Genomic DNA, 12,572 nt, shown 5'->3' with positions numbered 1-12,572 from the left:
TTCTCAGCTAACCAGACTGTCCAAGGCATCAACATATGGTGCACCTCTTAGCAGGACCATCTGTCTGTTGCATACCACTAGGGTAGAGAGAGACACCTCTCTATCTTCACAGGGAGGTTAGTACAGTAGATATCCACTAAGCACTATCAGCACACCCAAACACACACACACTGTACTGTACTATCAGCACACTAAACGTGTCTAATACACTGCAGACCTACACATAATTATTGAGACACTTATGATAACTTAGGACCATAATAAATTCTGCAACTACTGAATGATTTAAGGCAGGATACCTTATTGCTGCAATCTGCAGTTTGCTGTATACTGCAGTCGGTTACTTAGGTTATCCAATCCAAAACCCAGTAAAGGGTCTTTACTGTGGGATGCTCTACTATTCGTTATTAGTGGAATAAAATGAAAACCCCACAATTTGTCACTGGAATAATGTGATTGTCAACATAAGAGGAAATGAAAACAGCAGGTGACAGACTGGACCTGTGCCAAAACAGAATAAAAGGCAAAAAACAATCATAGTTTATCAAACTAGTTGAAGGGATCAAAATTGTCTGCTGCACTTAATCAATCCAAATGGCCATAGGCTACAGTATAACATTTTACACTACATGATGAATAAGGCCATACTGAAGAGGGTTGTAACTTGTGAGTACACAAACTATTTGAGTGACCCGGTTTAAACATTTTGTTATTGGTAGAACTAGTAGTGACGAACCTGGATAGGCCAGTCTCCTTGTCTGATCATCTTCTGCACATTTCAAAAACTCAGTTTATGAGAGTTTCTATCCATTTTTTATTTAACATTTATATATTTAACCAGGTTTTCCCATTGATGGCAAGAACTGGGGTTTCTACATGTATAGAAATTCCAATCATAACACTTATAGGCAATCCGCTAGGCAGGTTAGGTTTTCCCTCTAGGGCCTAAAGTCTAGGCACTGCCGTTTCTGTCTACCTTAGAGCCATGCCACATGCATGGCTCTAGCTAGACCTCTCCAATACACTAAATTCCCTCAACAGCAGCTCCAGTTTTCCCTGCAATAGCTGTTCTCTTCTACACAATGTGATTGAATGACGCTGATAGTCAACTAGCCGACAGTAAACCACCGTTAGTGCTGTCATTTTTAAAGGAAAGCTCAAAGGGAGAAAATGAAAACCATCCGTTGTTATGACGGACGAGAGATTATGTCATTCTGTTTATCTTGATATGGACTGGCGCTGACAAAAGAACTGCGGCTCTGCCTCAATCAAAGCGTTTGTCGGGATGCTCTCCCTCTCTCCGTATTTTACATCACCCTTTCTCTCCTTCCCTCTGCCTCTTTATTTCTCTTTCCCTCTTCAAATCAAAATCAAATGTTGTTGGTCACATGCGCCGAATACAACAGGTGTAGACTTTACTGTGAAATGCTTACTTACAAGCCCTTAACCAACAATGCAGAGTTAAAAAGTAAGAAAAATATTTGCTAAATAAAAAAGGAAATATTAACACAATAATGAGGCTATATAACAAGGAGTACCAGTATAGAGTCAATTTTCAGGGGTACCAGGTAGTTGAGGTCATTGAGGTAATACAGTATGTACATGTAGGTACTGTAGTGGTTAAAGTCACTAGGCAATCAGGATAATTAATTAACAAAGTAGCATCAGCGTGTGTGAAGAGTGTGAGTGTGTGTGGCGTCAATATGCATGTATTATGTGAGAGTGATCATATTTAATGTGGGTGCATGTGTGTGTTGGAGTGTCAGAATAGTATGTGTGGGTAAAGTCTAGTGAGTGTACATAGAGTCAGGGCAAGAGAGTCAGTGCATGAAAAATGTAATAATAAAGGTGGTCAATGTAAATAGTCTGGGTAGCCTTTTGAATAACTGTTCAGCAGTCTTATGGCACTCTGGTACCACTTGCCGTGCGGTAGCAGAAAGAACAGTCTATTACTTGGGTGGCTGGAGTCTTTGACAATTTTTAAGCCCTTCCTCTGACAACGGTATAGAGGTCCTGGAAGGCAGGGAGTTCGGCCCCAGTGATGTACTGCCCTCTGTAGCACCTTCCTGTCGGATGCCGAGCAGTTGCTATACCAGGTGGTGATGCAGCCAGTCAAGATGCTCTCAATGGTGCAGCTTGTAACGGTTTTGACTTGAGGTTATTGTTTAATGGGGTGCCAGGTAGGGTGTGCCTACCAGAGAAAATATTGGTTTCTCCTTTTGGTTTGGGAGTGTCACGCCCTGACCGTAGATTGCTTTGTATGTTTCTATTTAGTGTTTTGTTGCACCTTGCAGAACTGTTCTTTTTGTCGTTTTGTTGTTTTTGTTTGAGTGTTCATCTTTATTAAAAGTATTATGAATACGTACCACGCTGCACTTTGGTCCTCTTCTCCTTCTCCCGACGACAATCGTGACAGAACCACCCACCTTAAAAGGACCAAGCAGCGTGGTAACGAGAGGCAACGCTATCTGGAGAAATGGACATGGGAGGAGATACTGGAAGGTAAGGGACCCTGGGCACAGGCTGGGGAGTATCGCCGTCCGCAGGAGGAATTGGAGGCAGCTAAGGCTGAGCGGCAACACTATGAGGAGTTAGCACGGCAGCGCAACAGGCACAAGAGGCAGACCCCAACATTTTTGGGGGGGAGCACACGGGGAGATTGGCGATAGACCTGAGCCAACTCCCCGTGCTTACCGGAAGCAGCATAGTACTGGTCAGGGACCGTGTTATGCGGTGAAGCGCACAGTGTCGCCAGTACGCGCTCATAGCCCGGAGCACTATAGACCAGCCCCCCGCAAGTGCCAAGCGAGTGGGCATCCAGTCAGGGCGGATTGTGCCAGCTCAGCGTACTTGGTCTCCGGTACGCCGTTTCGGCCCAGGGTATCCTGCGCCGGCTCTGTGTACTGTGTCTCCGGGGCGTTGGGAGGGTGCAGTTCGCCCTATGCCTGCGCTCCGCCCGTGCCGGGCGAATGTGGGCATTGAGCCTAAGGGAGAGGTGCGAGTGGTATGCATCAGATCTCCAGTGCTCCCCCACAGCCCGGTTCAACCTGTGCATGCACTCTGGAGGGTCCGGGCTAAAGTGGTCATCCAGCCTGGAGGAGTGGTGCCAAGGCTGTGCACCAGAGCTCCAGTGCTCCTCCACAGCCCGGTCCATCCGGTGCCTCCTCCACGCACCAGGCCTCCTGTAGGTCTCCCTAGCCTGGTGGGCCCTGTGGCAGCCCCACACACCAGGCTGTCTCTCCGTCTCCTCCCTCCAGGTTCTCTCCCCAGTCCGGAGCTGCCAGAGCCGCCCGTCAGTCCGGAGCTGCCAGAGCCGCCCGTCAGTCCAGAGGCGCCAGAGCCGCCCGTCAGTCCAGAGGCGCCAGAGCCGCCCGTCAGTCCAGAGGCGCCAGAGCCGCCCGTCAGTCCAGAGGCGCCAGAGCCGCCCGTCAGTCCAGAGGCGCCACTCACTCCAGACTCGACCATCAGTCCAGTGGCGTCCTCTAATCCGGGGTCGGCGGTGAGGGTTCCCGCTCCAGAGGCATTATTAAAGAGGGCCGAGCCAGAAGTGACCCTCACCGGAACCGCCACCGCGAAGTAATGCCCACCCAGACCCTCCCCTATAGGTTCAGATTTTGCGGCCTGAGTCCGCACCTTTGAGGGGGGGGTACTGTCACGCCCTGACCGTAGAGTGCTTTGTATGTTTCTATTTTCTGTTTGGTCAGGGTGTGATGTGGGTGGGAATTCTATGTTTGTTGTCTACGTTTTCTATTTCTATTGTGTTTGACCTGGTATGGTTCCCAATCAGAGGCAGCTGTCAATCGTTGTCTCTGATTGAGAACCATACTTAGGTAGCCTGTTTTCCCACTGTTAGTTGTGGGTGGTCATTTTCTGTTTAGTGTTTTGTTGCACCTTGCAGAACTGTTCGTTTGCCGTTTTGTTGTTTTTGTTCGAGTGTTCATCTTTATTAAAAGTATTATGAATACGTACCACGCTGCACTTTGGTCCTCTTCTCCTTCTCCCAACGACAATCGTGACAGGGAGGGAATGAGTCCCATCTGGTCCCTCAAGTCTACACCAATACAAAGGACTCATGTAAAAGTCAGGATGGAAATACACTTTTCATAAACCCTTAAAACATTGGGAAGAACTTCAAAAGCAACTATTCTTTTGCGTGGGTTGTATTACCAACATAAATGATCACACACACATAACAATATATCAAATAATGAGCTCTGGTTCCTCCAGAAATGTCCTGTACCTCGGGCCTAAAAAGAGTCCAGCCCGGTAAAGGAGTTCAGGGAACTCAAGTGACCTTTGTCACGCAATGTTTGCCCGTTCATTCAAGTGTAGCGTAAACCCAGTATTAATACAATCAAAATAACAATTATTTTACACAACTATAAAGCGTATCAAATACTAATACGTCCTCACTTACAACTAACTACATAAATCATCACGGTATACAGCACCCCAAAACAAATTAAATACCGTATACAAAAAGGTTTTAGTCAGTCGGTCAGTCAGACAATCCAATCCGCCAACAGATCTCCAGCGAAAGGCCACGAAGAACAACAGAGAGGTGTAGTCCACGGATGCAAAGAGTGTATCCGATCCTGGGTAAACTAGCTATTAAGCTACAAAAGCACACTTTTAAATGCAACAAAACAAACTGAAGAGAGAAGCTTCAGAACTGAGGGTTGAACACATCCTCATTCACGTCTCCATCACAACTCCACTTTTGCGCTGCTGATGCTGGCTATTTAATTGGGGATTAAAGGGGAAGCCCCCTATTGGAAGGAGAAGCACTATTTAATTGGGAATTAAAGGAAAAGCGCCATATTGGAAGGAGAAGCACTGAGACAGTTCAGAAAAATTCAGGGCCGTCACAAGCTGTAGAACATTTTGAGGATCTTAGGGCCCATGCAAAATCTTTTCATTCTCCTGAGGGGGAAGATGCGTTGTCGTACCTCTTCACAACTGTGTTGGTATGATTGGACCATGATAGGACCTTAGTGATGTGGACACCGAGGAATTTGAAATTCTCGACCCACTCCACTACAGCCTTGTCGATGTGAATAGGGTCGTGTTCGCCCTCCATTTCCTGTAGTCCAGATCAGCTCCTTTGTTTGGCCGATGTTGAGGGAGAGGTTGTTGTACTGGCACTACACTGCCAGATTTTTGACCTCTTCCTTATAGGCTGTCTCATCGTCGTTGGTGATTAGACCTACCACTGTCGTGTCATCTGCAAACTTAATGATGGTGTTGGATTTGTGCGTGGCCACACAGTCGTGTGTGAACAGGGAGTACAGGAGGGGACTGAGCACACACCCCTGAGGTGCTCCCATGTTGTGGGTCAGCATGGTGGATGTGTTGTTGCCTAACCTCAACACCTGGGGGCAGCCCGTCAAGAAGTCCAGGATCCAGTTGCAGAGTGAGGTGTTCCAGGGTCCTTAGCTTAATGATGAGCATGGAGAGCACTATGGTTTTGAACACTGAGCTGTAGTCAATGAACATCATTCTCACCTAGGTGTTCCTTTTGTCCAGGTGGGAACGGGCAGTGTGGAGTGCGATTGAGATTGCTTCATCTGAGGACCTGTTGGTGTGGGTGCAGGGTTTCTGGGATGATGGTGTTGATGTCAGATATGACCAGCCTTTTGAAGCATTTCATGGCTACAGATGTGAGTGCTATGGGGCAGTAGTCATTTAGACAGGTTACCTTGGTTTTCTTGGGCATAGGGACTAAGGTGGTTTGCTTGAAACATATAGGTATTACAGACTGGGTCAGGGAAAGATAAAAAATGTAATTGAAGACACTTGCCAGCTGGTCAACGAATACGCGTCCTGGTAACCCGTCTGGCTCTGCGGCCTTATGATTGTTAAGCTGCTTAAAGGTTTTACTCACATCTGCTATGGAGAGCGTGATCATACTGTTGTCTGGAACAGCTGGTGCTTTCACGCATGGTTCAGTGTTGCTTGTCTTGAAGCGAGCATAGAAGACATTTAACTTCTCTAGGGTAGGGGGCAGCATTCGGGAATTTTGGATGAAATGCATGCCCAAATTAAACTGCCTGCTTCTCGGGTCCAGAAGATACGATATGCATATAACTGGTAGATTTGGATAGAAAACACTCTAAAGTTTCCAAAACTGTTAAAATAGTGTCTGTGTGTATAACAGAACTGATTTGGCAGGCAAAAACCTGAGAAAAATCCATTCAGGAAGTCAGGACTCAAATTGCAGTTTCTATGCCTTCCACTAGATGTCAACAGTCTTTAGAAATTGTTTCAGGCTTGTATTCTGAAAAATGAGGAAGTAAGAGCAATCTGAATGAGTGGACCCTAAAGTGTCACAGAGCTTTTTCATGCGCAAGACCGAGAGAGTGCGTTTCTTGTTTACCTTTTAAATTGACGACGTTATTGTCCGGTTGAAATATTATCGTTTATTTAGGCTAAAAACAACCTGAGGGTTGAATATAAACATCGTTTGACATGTTTCTATGAACTTTACGGATACAATTTGGATTTTTTTGTCTTCCTGTTTTGACTGCGTTTGAGCCTGTGGATTACTGAAGAAAACGCGTAAACAAAACGGAGGTTTTTGGAAATAAAGAGACTTTATCGAACAAAAGGAACATTTATTGAGTAAATTAATGTCTGCTGAGTGCAACCATATGAAGATCATCAAAGGTAAGGGATTAATTTGATCTCTATTTCTGACTTGTGTAACTGTTCTACTTGGTTGGTTACTGTTTGTAATGATTTGTCTAGTGGGCTATGTTCTCAAATAACCATAAGGTATGCTTACGCCGTAAAGCATTTTTTAAATCTGACACCGTGGTTGGATTCACAAGAAGTTAATCTTTAAACCTATGTAAAATATATTTTGTTTTCTGAATTGTTATAATGAGTATTTCTGTATTTGAATTTGGCGCCCAGCAGTTTCACTGGCTGTTGAAGAGGTGGGACGCTAACGTCTCACGTACCCAAGAGAGGGTAAGTTGTCTGGTAGGCTCACTGGGATAGCTCTCGGCTGGGTTTCCCTTTGTAATCCATGATAGTTTGCAAGCCCTGCCACATCCGACAAGCATCAGAGCCGGTGTAGTAGGAGTCGATCTTAGTCCTGTATTGATGCTTTCATGTTTGATGGTTTGTTGGAGTGCATAGCGAGATTTCTTATAAATGTCCGGATTGGTGTCCCGCTCCTTGAAAGCAGCAGCTCTAGCTTTTAACTCCGTGCAGATGTTGCCTGTAATCCATGGCTTCTGGTTGGGATATGTACGTACCGTCACTGTAGGGAAGACGTCATCGATGCACTTATTAATGAAGCCGTTGACTGATGTGTTAAACTCCTCAATGCAATTGGATGAATATTGGAACATATTCCAGTCTGTGCTACGAAACAGTCCTGTAGCTTAGCATCCGCGTCATCTGACCACTTCCAAATTGAGTGTGTCACTGGTACTTCCTGTGAGTTTTTGCTTGTAAGCAGGAATCAGGAGGATAGAGTTATGGTCAGATTTGCCAAATAGAGGGCAACAGAGAGCTTTGTCTGCGTCTCTGTGTGGAGTGAAGGTGGTCGAGAGTTTTTTTTTTAGTTGCACACATGATATGCTGGTAGAAATGAGGTAAAATGGATTTCATTTGATTACCTTTTTACTTATCATCTGTAGCTCAGTTGGTAGAGCATGGCACTTGCAACAGAAGGAAAGGGGCTTCAATTCCCAGGAAGGCCCATACATAAAATGTATGCACGCATGATTGTAAGTCGCTTTGGATAAAAGTGTCTGCTAAATAGCATATATTATTTATCAGTGTTTTTTTCACATTTTTACAACTATCCTCTCTCCCCTCTCCTCTTCCCCTCTCTCCTTCCCCCTCTCTCCCTCCCCCTCGCTTTCCAATTTGTTTCATGCAGTAATTTACCAATGTAAGCTCTGTCTGTCTCTTTCACTCAGTCTTTCTCTTCTCTCTCACATGAATGTAATGTTGTGTCTATTGAATTAGTGTGACTCTTCCTCGGTTTTAATGCAAGGTTGAATTATCTGCGTAATTTAGGTCAGTACCTCTCTGACTGTGTATTAGACCTGAAGCTATGATTAAGCAGCTATTTACTCAAGAGTCAAATCCTGATAAGAAACAGTCCCAATACAGAACAGCATTGACATTGAGTCCTCTATACAGGATAGTAAAAGTGCCTCGAAAGCAACAGTAACCAGCATACTGTACCTCTCGTACCTTCAACGTTGATGGATGTCACACTATGACCATAACAATGTAGAGTAGACAGAGATGGTTATCTGGGGGGATTGACCTCTCTGCAGTTTACTATTGCTTTGTAACTCTTGTCATTCCCCTGTCAAGAATCTTTCTCTGCGCAGTTTGTGTTACTGTGATGGCTAGCCTTAAATTAAACGCTGGTCTCCTTGGTTGCGTCCTAGATGGCACCCTATTCCCTTATGTAGTGCACTTCTTTAGACCAAGTCGTGCACTATAGTATAAAAAGAATAGGGTGCCATTTGGGACGCAGTCCTGGTCTTCCTCTTTGAGGTAACCAGTGAGTTCTGTTTGTAAGAGGGCCTTATCACGGCTGTGTGAGGGAGAGTGAGGGAGGGTGGCAGGGTCTTGTAATGGCTGTGTGAGGGAGGGAGGGGTGGCAGGCCATTCTTCCTCTGCTTCTCTGAGGATTGGGGAAAGGACAGATTTACGGTGCTATAGGGGCACACTGCACTTTAAAGCTGTGACTATACAGGCTCTGGCAGGAACCCTCTATAGAGAACATGGAGAACTACTATAGCACGATACAAATGCCACCCCCTGTATCTGCTCTGTCAGTTACATTCAAACATATATGCATGTGCATGCTCACAAACTCACACGCATACGTACACAGACACTCAAACAACAAGTACGCACACAAACAAATACATATGGCTTTGTTGTGAAAATTGATAAATATTGAATTCTCTATAACCTATACACCTATTGTTGAGGAAAACCACAATACCATTCTTCCACATACACTCTGCCCATACATCTATCCAAACACGCAAATACAGTATATGTACAAGCACAGCCATACTGTATGTACACACAGTCGCAACAAAGCTTTGGTCCAAGGCTTTTCATGAGGCAAGCCTGTGCAATCAATATGGCTGCAGTGCTCACATTGAAAAACATAGGCTGTTCACCCGCCAAGGAGCAGACAGACAGCCACAAGCTGTTTGCACCAACTTTGCTGCCTGTATGTGGAAATGAATGAAATAAATGCATTGCCAAGATTTATTTCTGGTATCCAAAACCATTCTATTCCCTCTGTAGTTTACATTAATCAAAATGCCTGTTTATATTGTAAACCATTGGCTCATATTTCACTCCAATTCTTAACTGTCAACTGTAATATTTATTGGATGCAAATATATGAGGGTCAATGTGACCTGCTCCAGTGCATTCTGGAAGTGGGGTGATAACTGTATCCAACTGAGTTGAGATTATGTCAGCCACACAAGAGGTTGGTGGCACCTTAATTGGGGAGAACGGGCTCGTGGTAATGACTGGAGCGGAATTAGTGGAATGGTATCAAATGCATCAAACACATGGTTTCCAGGTGTTTGATGCCGTTCCATTTGCTCCGTTCCGGGCATTATTACGAGTCGTTCTCCCCTCAGAAACCTCCACTGGTCAGCCATAAATATTGTGGGTTACATACTGTAAATTCACAGAGGTATATTGAGGATAGTTTTGTGAACTAAAATATAAAAGCATTTTGCTCTGGCCAATAGGACTGTCAGTCAGTCAGGCTGTTTGTTTGTATTGGTACCCGTTCCATGTCATTATGTTCACTTTGCAGAACGAGAACCAACTTTCTTACTTTCTGTGTACTAATCAATATAACAAACAACCCGTTTTATTATAAAGCAATAAGGCTCGAGGGGGCGTGGTATACAGCCAATATACCACGGTAAGGACTGTTCTTATGTACAACGCAACACGGAGGGCCTGGATACAGCCCTTAGCCGTGGTATATTGGCCATATATCACAAACCCCAGAGATACCTTATTGCTATTATAAACTGGTTACCAACATAATTCTAACAGTAAAAATAAAATGGGTCATACCCATAGTATTCTTAAGCAATAAGGACCGAGGTATGGTATATGGCAAGTACACCACGGCTAAGGGCTCTTCTTCTCCATGACACAACGCGGAGTGCCTGGACACAGACCTTAGCCGTGGTATAATGGCCATATATCACAAACTCCAGAGGTGCCTTATTGCTATTTTAAACTGGTTACCAATGTAATTAGAGCAGTAAAAATACATGTTTTGTGATATACCACGGCTGTTAGCCAATCAAATCAAATTTTATTTGTCACATGCATCGAATACAACAGGTGTAGACATGACATTGAAATGCTTACTTACAAGCCCTTAACAAACAATGCAGTTTTAAGAAAAATACAAACAAAAAAAGAAACAAAGTAATAAATAATTAAAGAGCAACAGTAAAATAACAATACCGAGGCTTTATACAGGGGGTACAGGTTAGTCGAGGTAATTGAGGTAAAATATACATGTGGGTAGAGTTATTAAAGTGACTTATGCATAGATGGGGCGGCAGGGTAGCCTAGTGGTTAGAGCGTTGGACTGGTAACCAAAATGTTGCAGTTTCAAATCCCCGAGCTGACAAGGTACAAATCTGTCAATCTGCCCCTGAACAGGCAGTTAACCCACTGTTCCTAGGCCGTCATTGAAAATAAGAATTTGTTCTTAACTGACTTGCCAATGTAACGATTGTCGTCGAGAGGAGGACCAAAGTGCAGCGTGGTACGTATCCATAATATTTTTAATAAAGATGAACACGCGAACAAAAACAACAAAACGACCAACGAACAGTTCTGAAAGGTGCAACAAACACTAAACAGAAGATAACCACCCACAAACACAGGTGGGAACAGGCTACCTAAGTATGTTTCTCAATCAGAGACAACGATAGACAGCTGCCTCTGACTGGGAACCATACCAGGCCAAATACATAGAAATACAAAACAAGGACAACATAGAACACCAGACATAGAATGCCCACCCAAACTCACGCCATGACAAACCAAAATAGAGACATAAAAAGGATCTCTAAGGTCAGGGCGTGACAGCCAAGTAAAAAAAAATAATAATAATAACAGAGAGTAGCAGCAGTGTAAATGCAAGTAGTCTGGGTAGCCGTTTGATTTGATGTTCAGTAGTCTTATGGATTGGGGGTAGAAGCTGTTTAGAAGCCTCTTGGACCTGGACTTGGCGCTCCGGTACCACTTACCATGCGGTAGCAGAGAGAACAGTCTATGACTAGGGTGGCTAGTTTGACCAGCTGGCAAGTGTCATTTTTAGGACCTTCCTCTGACATGGTAAAGAGGTCCTGGATGGCAGGAAGCTTGGCCCCAGTGATGTACTGGGCCGTACGCACTACTCTCTGTAGTGCCTTGCGGTCGGAGGCCGAGCAGTTGCCATACCAGGCAGTGATGCAACCAGTCAGGATTAGAGGTCAACCGATTAATTGGAATGGACGATTAATTAGGGCCGATTTCAAGTTTTCATAACAATCGGTAATCGGCATTTTTGGACACCGATCATGGCCGATTACATTGCACTCCACGAGGAGACTGCGTGGCAGGCTGACTACCTGTTAGGCGAGTGCAGCAAGGAGCCAAGGTAAGGTGCTAGCTAGCATTAAACGTATCTTTATATAAAACAATCAATCTTATCATAATCACTAGTTAACTACACATGGTTGATGATATTACTAGTTTATCTAGCTTGTCCTGCGTTGCATATAATCGATGCGGTGCCTGTTAATTTATCATTGAATTATTGCCTACTTCGCCAAACGGGTGATTTAACAAGCGCAATCGCGAAAAAGCACTGTCGTTGCACCAATGTGTACCTAACCATAAATATCAACGCCTTTCTTAAAATCAATACACAAGCATATATTTTTAAACCTGCATATTTAGTTAATATTGCCTGCTAACATGAATTTCTTTTAACTAGGGAAATTGTGTCACTTCTCTTGCGTTCTGTGCAACAGAGTCAGGGTATATGCAGCAGTTTGGGCCACCTGGCTCGTTGCGAACTGTGAAGACTATTTCTTCCTTACAAAGACAGCCAACTTTGCCAAACGGGGGATGATTTAACAAAAGCGCATTTGCGAAAAAAGCACAATCGTTGCACAAATGTACCTAACTATAAACATCAATGCCTTTCTTAAAATCAATACACAGAAGTATATATTTTTAAACCTGCATATTTAGTTAAAAGAAATTCATGTTAGCAGGCAATATTAAACTAGGGAAATTGTGTCACTTCTCTTGCGTTCATTGCACGCAGAGTCAGGGTATATGCAACAGTTTGGGCCGCCTGGCTCGTTGCGAACTAATTTGCCAGAATTGTACATTATTATGCCATAACATTGAAGGTTGTGCAATGTAACAGGAATATTTAGACTTATGGATGCCACCCGTTAGATAAAATACGGAACGGTTCCGTATTTCACTGAAAGAATAAACTTTTTATTTTCGAAATGATAGTTTCCGGATTTGAC

General features: G+C 44.1%; 1 protein-coding gene across 1 annotated transcript in view; it reads left to right on the top strand.

Moving 5' to 3' along the window:
- Nucleotides 1-12,572, top strand: part of cntnap3 (contactin associated protein family member 3) — a 189,142-nt gene that overhangs the window by 78,282 nt on the left and 98,288 nt on the right. The gene's annotated exons all lie outside the window — the stretch shown is intronic.

Source organism: Salvelinus alpinus, chromosome 1 (assembly GCF_045679555.1).
Source record: "Salvelinus alpinus chromosome 1, SLU_Salpinus.1, whole genome shotgun sequence".
In the NCBI taxonomy this organism is placed as follows: Eukaryota; Metazoa; Chordata; class Actinopteri; order Salmoniformes; family Salmonidae; genus Salvelinus; species Salvelinus alpinus.
Note: the sequence above shows the minus strand (reverse complement) of the source record. Positions and strands in the feature narration are given on the sequence as shown.